At 36.7% G+C, this 12,005-nt stretch overlaps 1 protein-coding gene and 1 long non-coding RNA gene across 22 annotated transcripts in view; one reads left to right on the top strand and one right to left on the bottom strand.

Moving 5' to 3' along the window:
• KDM4C (lysine demethylase 4C) overlaps positions 1-12,005 on the bottom strand; it is a 428,186-nt gene that overhangs the window by 355,684 nt on the left and 60,497 nt on the right. The gene's annotated exons all lie outside the window — the stretch shown is intronic.
• LOC123593224 overlaps positions 1-12,005 on the top strand; it is a 74,677-nt gene that overhangs the window by 59,383 nt on the left and 3,289 nt on the right. The window lies entirely within an intron of this gene.

Genomic DNA, 12,005 nt, shown 5'->3' with positions numbered 1-12,005 from the left:
AACAAAAATATAAAGGAGTAAGTCACAAATGAAGCAAATAATTCAACAAATATAACTGACATAATTTTGTTTTCCAGAATACATTAAAAAAAAACTCAAATAATCAGAAAAAGTCAAACAGTCTAACAGAAAAATAGGCAGTGGATGTTTCACAATGGAGGAATCATAAATGCCAACAAAGACATGAAAAGCTATTGTATGTCACTTGTATTCAAAGAAATGCAAATTCCCATATGAGATATTTTATCGGAAAAAGATTGACAATAAGTAAGATGAACAAAATTAAAGGTTGAGAATTTATGTCAGCATGAGGATGCTTTTGGAGCCAACAGAAATGCTCTAAGACTGGACTCAAGGTGCTGGTTACACAAAAATCATTGAATTCTACACTTAAAATAGGCAAATTTTATAATATACAAATTATACCTCAACAAAGCTTTCTTAAAAATGATGATACACTGCTGGAGGAACGTAAATTGGTACAAATTTCTTGAAAAACAAGTCAACAGTATGTGATAATGTTGAACACTCCACGAGCTAGCACTTCCATTCCAAGGTAACTGCTTTAGGGAAACTTTTATACATATGCACTAGGAACCATGCACAGAAATGTGCTCACAACAGCAATATTTATTTATATTTTTAAATTTTAATTCCAGTAGGGCTAACAGGCAGTATATTGGTTACAGGTATACAATATAGTGATTCAACAATTCCATGCATTACTCAGTGTTCATCATGTTAAGTGTACTCTAATGCCCTTCACCTGTATCACCCAGAAATATCTATTATTTAAAAAAGAAACAGAAAATGTCCCCTGGCAAGATAATAAAAAATAAAATATATATTCACCAAAGAGAATATTATACAGCATCGAAAATTATTCACAAATAATACGAATAATCCTGGGAAGCCTATTGTTGGGTAAAAAAAATGTCTCAAAGACTACATAAAGTGATACTATTTCTATTAAGGTCAAAATAAGCGAAATGAATATATTGCTTAAAAATATATGCATCTAGGCCAACAGGCACATGAAAAGATGCTCAACATTGCTCCTCATCAGGGAAATACAAATCAACACCACACTCAGATATCACCTCACTCCAGTCAGAATGGCCAAAATGAACAAATCAGGAGACTATAGATGCTGGAGAGGATGTGGAGAAACGGGAACCCTCTTGCACTGTTGGTGGGAATGCAAATTGGTGCAGCCACTCTGGAAAACAGTGTGGAGGTTCCTCAAAAAATTAAAAATAGATCTACGCTATGACCCAGCAGTAGCACTGCTAGGAATTTACCCCAGGGATACAGGAGTACTGACGCATAGGGGCACTTGTACCCCAATGTTTATAGCAGCACTCTCAACAATAGCCAAATTGTGGAAAAAGCCTAAATTTCCATCAACTGATGAATGGATAAAGAAATTGTGGTTTATATACACAATGGAATACTACGTGGCAATGAGAAAAAATGAAATATGGCCTTTTGTAGCAACGTGGATGGAACTGGAGAGTGTTATGCTAAATGAAATAAGCCATACAGAGAAAGACATATACTATATGTGTTCACTCATATGTGGATCCTGAGAAACTTAACAGAAACCCATGGGGGAGGGGAAGGAAAAAAAAGAAAAAAAAAAGAGGTTAGAGTGGGAGAGAGAGCCAAAGCACAAGAGACTCTTTAAAACTGAGAACAAACTGAGGGTTGATGGGGGGGTGGGAGGGAGGGGAGGGTAGGTGATGGGCATTGAAGAGGGCATCTTTTGGGATGAGCACTGGATGTGGTATGGAAACTAATTTGACAATAAATTTCATATAATAAATAAATAAAAAATAAATGTGCTGATCTGAAAAAAAAAATATATATATATACGTGTATATATATATATATATATATATATATATATATATATATATGTATACACACACACACGCATCTGTGGGGCACCTGTGCATCAGTTAAGCATCCAACTCTTCATGTTGGCTCAGATCATGATCTCTCAGTTTGGGAGATTGAGCCCCATGACAGGCTCTGCACTATTAGTGCAACTGCTTGGGATTTTCTCTCTCCCTTTCTCTCTGCCCCTCCTCTGCTTGTGCTCTTTCCCTCAAAATAAATAAATAAACATTACTATATTGTATATACATTGTAAATATATTGTATATACATATATATAGTAACGTTTATTTTTTATACTACACACACACACACACACACACACACACACACATACACACACACACACGCATCTGTGAGAAAATTATGTTTTTAAAAGGCAAAAAATCAAACACAAAATTAAGGCACCCCTGAGTGATAGGGTAGGGTAGCAAGGAAGGGCTGTAGAGAGTAATCCATGGCCAAGTACTGTTAACATTCTACTGTTGGACTGCATGGTACGTTTGAGGTATTCAATGTATCATGGTGCTTTAAAACTTAAATACACTGCACATAATCAGGTGTTACATTCCAAAAATACAATAAAGAAAAAATCACAATAAAGTAGATCTCTCCTGATACACACACCATGGCACCAAATTCTGTCTGGCCAGTGACAAGATGATGGTCTATATCTTAAAAAAAAACGGGGGTATTTTTTAAAGCATTAATCCCTAAGCAAACATCCTTTATGGTTCTGACAGGCTTTGACAGATGATTAGAAAGTTTCAACTGCTGGCCTAGACTTACACATAAATGACTATTGCAGAACAGAATCTTCCCAGTCCTCCTGGAATCAGCTATTGGATATCTCATTACAGACTCAGGATTTTTGCCTTTCTTGCTTTAATAGTGCCACCACCAGCAAGTAACATTTACCCAACATATACTATGGAACAGGCCACAAGGTATTTCATTTGTAACATCTTTTACCCTGAGGCAGACACTAAAATCATCTATTATCAGTGCCATTTTATAGATGAGGAAACTGCAGCCAAGAGAAACTGGATAACTTGCCTAAGATCTCACAGCTCATAATCAAGGAGCTGCCATTCAAGAGTGAGAATGGAAAACTTTAACCAACTCTGGCTCAACTATTCTGAAGCCACACAGCCAAGCAATGAGCCAGAAAAATCAACTCTAAACCACCTAGTTTTATATAATCAAGGAGGTAAAAACTTCCTTGTATCCCTCAATAACTGGAAAGGAAAGTTAGTATGCTTTTTACTTTCTATTTTTTTAAAGGACTACTTGTCAAGAAGATGATTTGTAAATACTGGCTTAGGCTAAGAGCAGGACTAATAGATTTACTCAAAGATCTGCTGTCTATTAAAAAAAATCACAGATGTGGGGCGCCTGGGTGGCGCAGTCGGTTAAGCGTCCGACTTCAGCCAGGTCACGATCTCGCGGTCCGTGAGTTCGAGCCCCGCGTCGGGCTCTGGGCTGATGGCTCAGAGCCTGGAGCCTGTTTCCGAGTCTGTGTCTCCCTCTCTCTCTGCCCCTCCCCCGTTCTTGCTCTGTCTCTCTCTGTCCCAAAAATAAATAAACGTTGAAAAAAAAATTAAAAAAAAAAATCACAGATGTAATAAACAGAATTGTCAAACTTATTTTACACATCGACACATGGCCCTTGAAGAGTATCCTAAAGGGGACCTGAACCATAATGAAGCCTTGTTCTCCTTTAAAGAGGATCAGTTGTCTCCATATTTAATAAAACAAGAAAATCCCATACTTACACCCTGGTAAGTTAGTTTTTTCATATGGGAAATTAAAAACACAACAATCTTTACTAATGTATTCATACTTTTCTAGATTAAGCAAGCCCTTGTTCATCCAACTGTTTTAAGTGTATTATACTATAGTGTAACACAGTATTTCAAAACATTTGTATAATACACTTTCATGACTACCTAAAGTACTACCTAAGTACTTAGGTACTTAGACTACCTAAGTACTTAGTATCTGTTTTCACCCTCTTTACTACTTGATACTTATTAATAATTCCAGGAAAATCCCAATTTAGAAAAGATTTTATCTGTCTCTCCAAATTCTTCTATAGACTTCTATCTACTTTTTCTTCTGTTTCTCCCAGTTGTTTTTTTCCACCTTGCTTCATTTTTCTCTTGGTGTAACTTCTCACTTAAAGCAATTTTAGATTTAACACACTCTCATAACACTTGGCAGAGAGCTGCAACTATTGAGCTTCCCTTTCATTGTTCATAAATAAAAACAATCTAAGGCATGAACAATGATCTCATTTTCATTCTTCACAGTGTAAAATTCTGGATCATATACACAGGCTCAACATTATTCCTTCAGTGAAAATGGGGGAACTAACAATAATTTCCCTGAATATTAAACTATATTTTCTCATTGTAGAAAATTTGGAATATAAGTTTTTAAGAGATCAAACTTACTTATAAACCTGCAAACAAAAGAAAACCATTATATAATTTTAGTTATACCTTTCTCTAAAAAGAAATATTTTAAATTAAAACATAATTAGAATCAGACTTCTGGAATCTGTGGCTCTAATTATATTCCAGTGACCCCAAAAGCCCACTGACAGGTGGTAACTCACTTTGAGGAATCCAGGCTAGGAAACTGGTATGTGGGAGCAGTTCCACAACCTCTCCATTTCAGCCAGACCAGCCACTCTCTGCCCATGGTCAATTGGATGATTTATCATGGGAATTCTACACAATACTGGAAACCCAATGTGGGCATTTCAAGATCTTGGGGATATAGCTATACACAGTTACTTTGGTTTATTCACTCACCATTGAATTATGAACATTTCTTAACATCTATTTTATTGTACATATTACTTCATGTCTATAAGAATTTGTATCATTATTTTCCTTTGTAACACACACATCGTTTTACATTCTTTGCTCTAATTTTAAGAAACACTGGAAAATAATTTTGGTGCATAAGTATTGACCCATATATCTGATCATTTCTAAAACAGATTCTAGAAGCAGAAGGTGTGGATCAATAGTTCCTTTTTTACAGCAGAGTTACATGAGTCTTTCTACTCTATAAAATCCCTTTAAAAAAAATACCCACTTCCATGTCTTTAAAAGCCATAATAAAGATGAAATCTAGATTATCTTCATCTTCCTTTTTTTTTTTTTTTTTAATGGGGAAGAGTGGGGCCAAAGTAAGAATGGGGCTTCAAATGGACATGCCTTATCAGAGTACTTTTATAAGCCTGCAGACAAAGCCTGGGCTGCAATGGGAACAGAAGAAGCTTGCTTCTGAAGATACTAAACATCCAGTGAAGACCCTGGCAGATATTAACCCAAGACAGGAAGAGGTCCAGAGTACACAACACAGTTCAAAGTTCTAATTTTCCTTCCTGGTACCACTGTAGAGTAGTAGAAAGAGAATGGGAACGAGGGCCTCCCAAGCTCTGCCACTAAGTATGTGTCATCTTAGATGAATCCTCACATTTCAGTCTGAGGTTCTTCATCTATTAAATGTGTTAACTACATCATATGATTTCCAACACTCCTTCCAGGTAAAATCAATGATTTTATGATCACCAGTCAAATTCAGTAATAAAATTCTGGTTCTTCACCTCTTGGCTTCATGTTCTTGCCCCTTCAGTAATTCCTACTGCTGCTTCCCTAATACTTTCCCACAGATATTTGCCCCTCTGGGCCTACTGATCATCTAGTACCCACACAACCCTTAGCATCCTTACCCCTCACCATGGCTCATATGCCTGAGGGCCTCTGTACCTTTAATCCTCACCATAATCTCAGGGATTACACCCCTCCTCAGGACCCAAAATCATTTCCAACATAAGATCAAACAGTTTTTCCCATAAACATGCTGAGGTCAACAGCTGCTTATCTCAAGTGGCAGCCCAATCTGTTCTGGGGCAGAGATGTATTCTTCAGAAAGTTCTTCCAGAGACAAAATTGATGTTCCCTACAGTGATCTCACCTAACCTTCTCACATGCAACACACTTGAAGGCAGTGGTGATATACTCTGAGGTCACCCTGCATCTGGGCTTTAATTCTCTTCCATTGGCAGTTCCTATACAATTCCTGGTATGCTGCTCTGGCAATAGCCCTCTAAAAGCTTCCAGAACTGATGGAACATTCTAGATGCAATATGACTAGTGAATTGGAAATACCATCACCTCCCCTGTCTAGATGGCATAATATGGGATCATGCAGGTTAAGACTTCATTCACTGAAGATCAGCCATAATATGCCAGCAGATAATGAGTTTTGACTAACTAGAAGCCTTATTTCACAGAACTAAAATCTGAAAGTCATGATCCTATAAACCAATAGTTCTCTCTTTGCACCAAAACATGTCTGGAATAATGACATTTTACCTTGGATGTGAAAATTACACACACAGTGTTCTGGCTTTAAATTACTTCTTATTTCAAGATAAATGATATACTGACATGATAAAAATACAAAATGAAAAGGAACTCCATTCGTGACTCAGTTTAAACTGTTTAACTTCATTTGGAAATGCTCAGCCTTAGATAAATTTGTTGTCCAAGTGCACCATCTGGTGGATAAAGGTATTTAAGCTCCCCCATTATACATATAAATATATAATTTATGTAATTATACAGATATATAATTATACAAATATATAATTATATATATATATATATATACATATATACATATATACAATATGTCATTGCAACTAAAATCTTAGTGTAAAGATTCCCATGCTTTAGCCAAAAGATTTCTATAGAGGGGCTCTTGACAAGATTATAATATGAAAAAAATCTAGAACTCATAAACTTCACTATCGAAGAATCCAGTTCACTTTCTTGAAGAAATGTTGCTCATATGAAGCAAACATTTTTAATCTGGGAGGAACTTCAGACAACAGTTTATTCAAATCCTTCCCTTTACAGATGAAGAATCTAAGGCAAAGACAGAGCTCTCCTGAAAGTCACGGCTAGGGATAGCAGGCATTGATTATATAAATAAATAGGTCAAATATTCTCAACTTTTTAATATGGCCTTCTATTTAAAGAGGTTGTGCAGGAAAGGCAGGAAATGAGGCAGCCAGTGTCTGTGGCAAAGTGCCACTCTCTTGGGTTGGCAATAATCTGCCCACCTCACTGTGGACTGTGGCCTACCCCTAAACTGACCCGCAACCAGGAGTTGTTATATCCTCCCTGCCTCCACAGCCTGTTTGCATCCCTCTTCACCTTAGATTTATGTTTTCCTCCACCCAAGAAAATCAACCTACCAATAAAAGTAAGACAGATAAAATAAATGTTAAATCACCCTTTTGAAGAGTATCTATCAACACAGGAAAGAGTTCATAATGTGTTAAAATGGGAGAGGAAAAGAAAGGACCAAATATGTTCACTATGATACCATATCTGTAAAAAAAAAAAAAAAAAAAAAAAAAAAAATACAGTTCTAGAGCATTAAATAGAGAAAAAACATTGGAAAGAAATACATTAAACATTTTTGACAGGTAGTGTCTCTGAATGCCAGGATTATGAGTGATTTCAAATTTTTTCTCTTACATAATGCTTTGCACATTTTTTATCCTTAACATTTATATGTTTTTTAAGTTTATTTTGAGACAGACAGAGGCAGCATGAGTGGGGGAGGGTCAGAGAGAGTGGGAGAGAGAGAAAATCCCAAGCAAACTCTGCACTGTCAGCACAGAGCCCGATGCAGGGCTCTAACTCAAGGAACTGTGAGATCACGACCTAAGCCAAAAACATGAGTCAGACACTTAACCAACAGAGCCACCCAGGCTAAGCTCCTCCTTAACATTTCTATTAACAAAAAGAAATTTTTATGTTAAATATTTATATATTTATACTCATAGACCATCAGAAAATGAACAAAAGAAACTGGAAAGAGGACTCCAAACACATATCCATCCATCCAGTACATAAATAGCAGGGGAAAAAATTCTCCAGCTCTCAAGGAGAAATACACAGAATAAGACACTGCATTTTTGTCTTAAGGCTTACCATGGTATTTTTCAAAATATTTTTAATTTTCTATCAATTGTCCATTAATAAATACCTGGATGACTAGCAAATTAATACTTAAGGATAAAGTTAGAAATATAATTTCTTTAAAATATTTTCTATATTTTGAGACTTAAGGACTTGAGTTCACATCCTAAGTCCATTTTCTGCTTGTAAAATTTTGCCTGAGTTATATGACAGAACATATGGCATGGTATTCCCCCAAAGAACTCCAGGTCTTCCAGTTTGAGAACCACTGTCTCTCAATGTAATTAGGGCTTTGAAGTATATATCAGGAACACAGTTACTGGAAGGTCAGTATCAAGAATGGAACATTGTTCCCTTGCCTCAAGATCCCTGTATCATCTATGCAGACTGAGATCAGTGAAGGAATCTTTTGCAAAATATCTTACAGGAGAAGTTTTCAAGTGCTTTCTGGGGACCACTGGGAAATACCCAGGTCCCATTAGGGTCTGTGGCATCAAAACAGTCTTAATTATACCAAGACATTATGTGCCTTTACACTCTCATTCTCACATGAGGTCGAGTTTCTGCAGGCCACATGACATCACCAGACTAAATGCAGAAGCAAGTATATAAATCCAGAGGTCTTCTATTAAGCTAGACATTAGAGATTTGAAAAAATGTAAAAAAATGCCACTCCTCTCACTAATTTTTTGCCTAGGAAGGTATAGTCATTTTTTAATAAAAATATGTATGTTATTATATAATGATTTTTAATGAATTAAGGAGTTTTTAAATATTCTCAGTTTTAATTTCTAATAAAATAAACAAGGATAGACATAGCCTACATAAGGAAAAGCTCTTAGAGGTCCGCAATAAATTATTAGAAGCATAAAGGGGTCCTGAGACCAAAAAGTTTGAGAACCACTGCCTCACTGTTCAGAAAAACATGCACTAGGGAAGATCACTCTACCCTATTCCTCTTCCTGCTCTTCAAAGCACTTTCCAAGCTTCTGGCTGTGACTAGTCCATCTTACAGACCATTATCTGATCACATTTCCTAAAGCATGATTCTGATCCTGTCATTTCCCCTACTAAAATAACCTCAAACAGTTCAAGCAATAACCAAAAACATTCAAGAAACTCCATGATTTGTCCTCAGATTATTTTTTAAATGTTATACAGTCATCAATTCTACAATTATTTCAGTGCATTCTTTGCAACAGACACTATGACGGGGGCTGGGGTTGAACAGTCTATGAGAAGTAACACCTGCCATCCCTGGACCCAGAGTCTACTGAGGAAGAAATATTCACATAAACATACGCATCCTTAATTTTCTATATTCATTTTCCAAATTTGCTAGAATTATAAATTTTTTTCACCCAAAATGCACTATCCACATCAAAAACTCTCTATAATGACTGTGAATGTCCACCAAAAGATTCATTTTGGTTGTATACAAATCCGGGTAAGGGAATGTATATAACAGTTAAGTTGTATCTCAACTGTTCTCCCAAAAGGGGAGGTAATCATGCCTTGTGCTCATATTAAATGTACTGAGCATCAATGCTATCATCATCCCATCTTATTAATAAAAATGTCTTCTGAGAAACTAAAAATTCCCAATGAAATTTGGGAATAGACATAGACATGTCCCTATCTAGTAAATACAACAGTGCTAGAAAGCTTAACTGTGCTTAAGCCAACACAATATTTGAGAAACTAGAGAAACTCCTTGTACAGTGGACTGAGAGCCATTCTAAGTACCAGGCCACTGGGTACCAGGCTGGTACAGGGAAGGGTAGTGGACACCTTCAGAGATCTGGAAGCAGCTGCAGTGGGAGAGAACATGATTTGGGGGTGGGGGGGGAACTGAATTTCAAAGCAAGTCTGAGAGATTTATAAACAGTGATAGATGGCACAAGCTGTAAGTCACGGGTGAAGCAGCTTCCCCTCACAGTGAGATGTGCTATCTTCCTCCAGTGAACTGCAGAAAACTATCATCAAAGATGGTGACACACAAAGGAAACTATCAATCTTAATGCAATGCCATCTCATAGGTTGATTTCAGGACAAAGTACCTGGATGCAAAGCATCCAAAGGCTAACTTGTTCTTAAGTGAGAACTGCGATGATGTGGATAAGCTAAGCTCCTTGCTGGTACAATACTCTGACAACATCGGTTCAAAGGGGTCATTGCAGACTGCACTATCTGTGATGATATGAGATATTCAAAGAAGAAAGCGTGGGCAGTGGAGGAGATGGATGAGCCTTAAAGGTAGAGCTATAAGTCACAATCAACAAAGGGAAATCTTGCATAGAGGACTCTTTTGAAAACAGACAACACTCTTAGAGATCCTTCTAGTGTTACCAGTTATAAAGATAATAGCCAGCTTAAACAAAGCATATTGAATTTCATTTTAAACCTTGATTTAATGAACCATTACCATCATTAAGAGGATCACCGTTATACTATATAAGTATTACTAGAAATGCCATCCTAAACAGCACAGAACACAAGTCTGAATGTTTCACTCTCACTGTCCTAGTATAAATAATGTTAACGCTTGTGCTTAGCTCTCACATACAGAACAAAGGGACGTACTCCATCTCCAAAGGTCTGTAGAAGTACACACAGCTACTGGCTACCTCAGAAATGTTCTAGTTTGTCTTTTCTACAGATACCTGTTTACTTCATGTCTCTTAGCTAAGCTGAATCATCCCCACATAGTTACAGGACTTTTTTCTCCCTGTTCCTCTTTTCTCTTTGTATTTCTTTTGTGTGTGTGTGTTTCCTAAAGAAATTCTCATGCTTCTTTTAACAGAAGGCTAACTTTTTAAATGTACAATTAGCACTTCCTTTGTTTGGCACAAAAACACACACTCAGATCAATGGAACAGAACACAGAGCCCAGAAATGGACCCACAAACATATGGTCAACTAATCTTTGACAAAGCAGGAAAGAATATCCAATGGAATAAAGACAGTTTCTTCAGATAATGGTGCTGGAAAACTGGACAGTAACATGCAGAAAAATGAACCTGGACCACTTTCTTATGCCATACACAAAAAATAAACTCAAAATGGATAAAAGACCTAAATGTAAGACAGGAAGCCATCAAAATCCTCGAGGAGAAAGCAGGCAAAAACCACTTTGATCTTGGCTGCAGCAACTTCTTACTCAACACATCTCCAGAGGCAAGGGAAACAAAAGCAAAAATGAACTACTAGGACCTCATCAAAATAAAAATCTTTTGCACAGCGAAGAAAACAATCAGCAAAACTAAAAGGCAACCGAAGGAATGGGAGAAGATATTCGCAAATGACATATCAGATAAAGGGTTAGTGTCCAAAATCTATAAAGAATTTATCAAACTCAACACCCAAAAAACAAATAACCCAGTGAAGAAATGGGCAAAAGACATTAATAGACACTTTTCCAAAGGAGACATCCAGATGGCAAACAGACCCATGAAAAAATGCTCAACATCACTCATCATCAGGGAAATACAAATCAAAACCACAATGAGATACCACCTCACACCAGTCAGAATGGCTAACATTAACAACTCAGACAACAGATGTTGGTAAGAATGCAGAGAAAGAGGATCTCTTTTGCGCTGCTGCTGGGAATGCAAACTGGTGCAGCCACTCTGGAAAACAGTATGGAGGTTCCTCAAAAAAATTAAAAATAGAACTACCCTATGGCCCAGCAATTGCCCTACTAATAAGTATTTATCAAAGGGACACAGGTGTGCTGTTTTTTACACATGCACCCCAATGTTTATAGCAGCACTATTGACAATATCCAAAGTATGGAAAGAGCCTAAATGTCCATCGATGAATAAATAGATAAAGAAAATGTGGTGTTTATATATATATAGTGGAGTATTACTCAGCAATCAAAAAGAATGAAATCTTGCCATTTGCAACTACATGGATAGAACTGGAGGGTATTATGCTAAGCGAAATTAGTCGGAGAAAGACAAATATCATATGACCTCACTCATATGAGGACTTTAAGATACAAAACAGATGAACATAAGGGAAGGGAAGCAAAAATAATATAAAAACACGGAGGGGAACAAAACATTAAAGACTCTTAAATATAGA

This window comes from Leopardus geoffroyi, chromosome D4 (assembly GCF_018350155.1).
Source record: "Leopardus geoffroyi isolate Oge1 chromosome D4, O.geoffroyi_Oge1_pat1.0, whole genome shotgun sequence".
Taxonomy (NCBI): Eukaryota; Metazoa; Chordata; class Mammalia; order Carnivora; family Felidae; genus Leopardus; species Leopardus geoffroyi.
The sequence above is the reverse complement of the archived record's forward strand: the minus strand, read 5'-3'. Positions and strand labels throughout refer to the sequence as shown.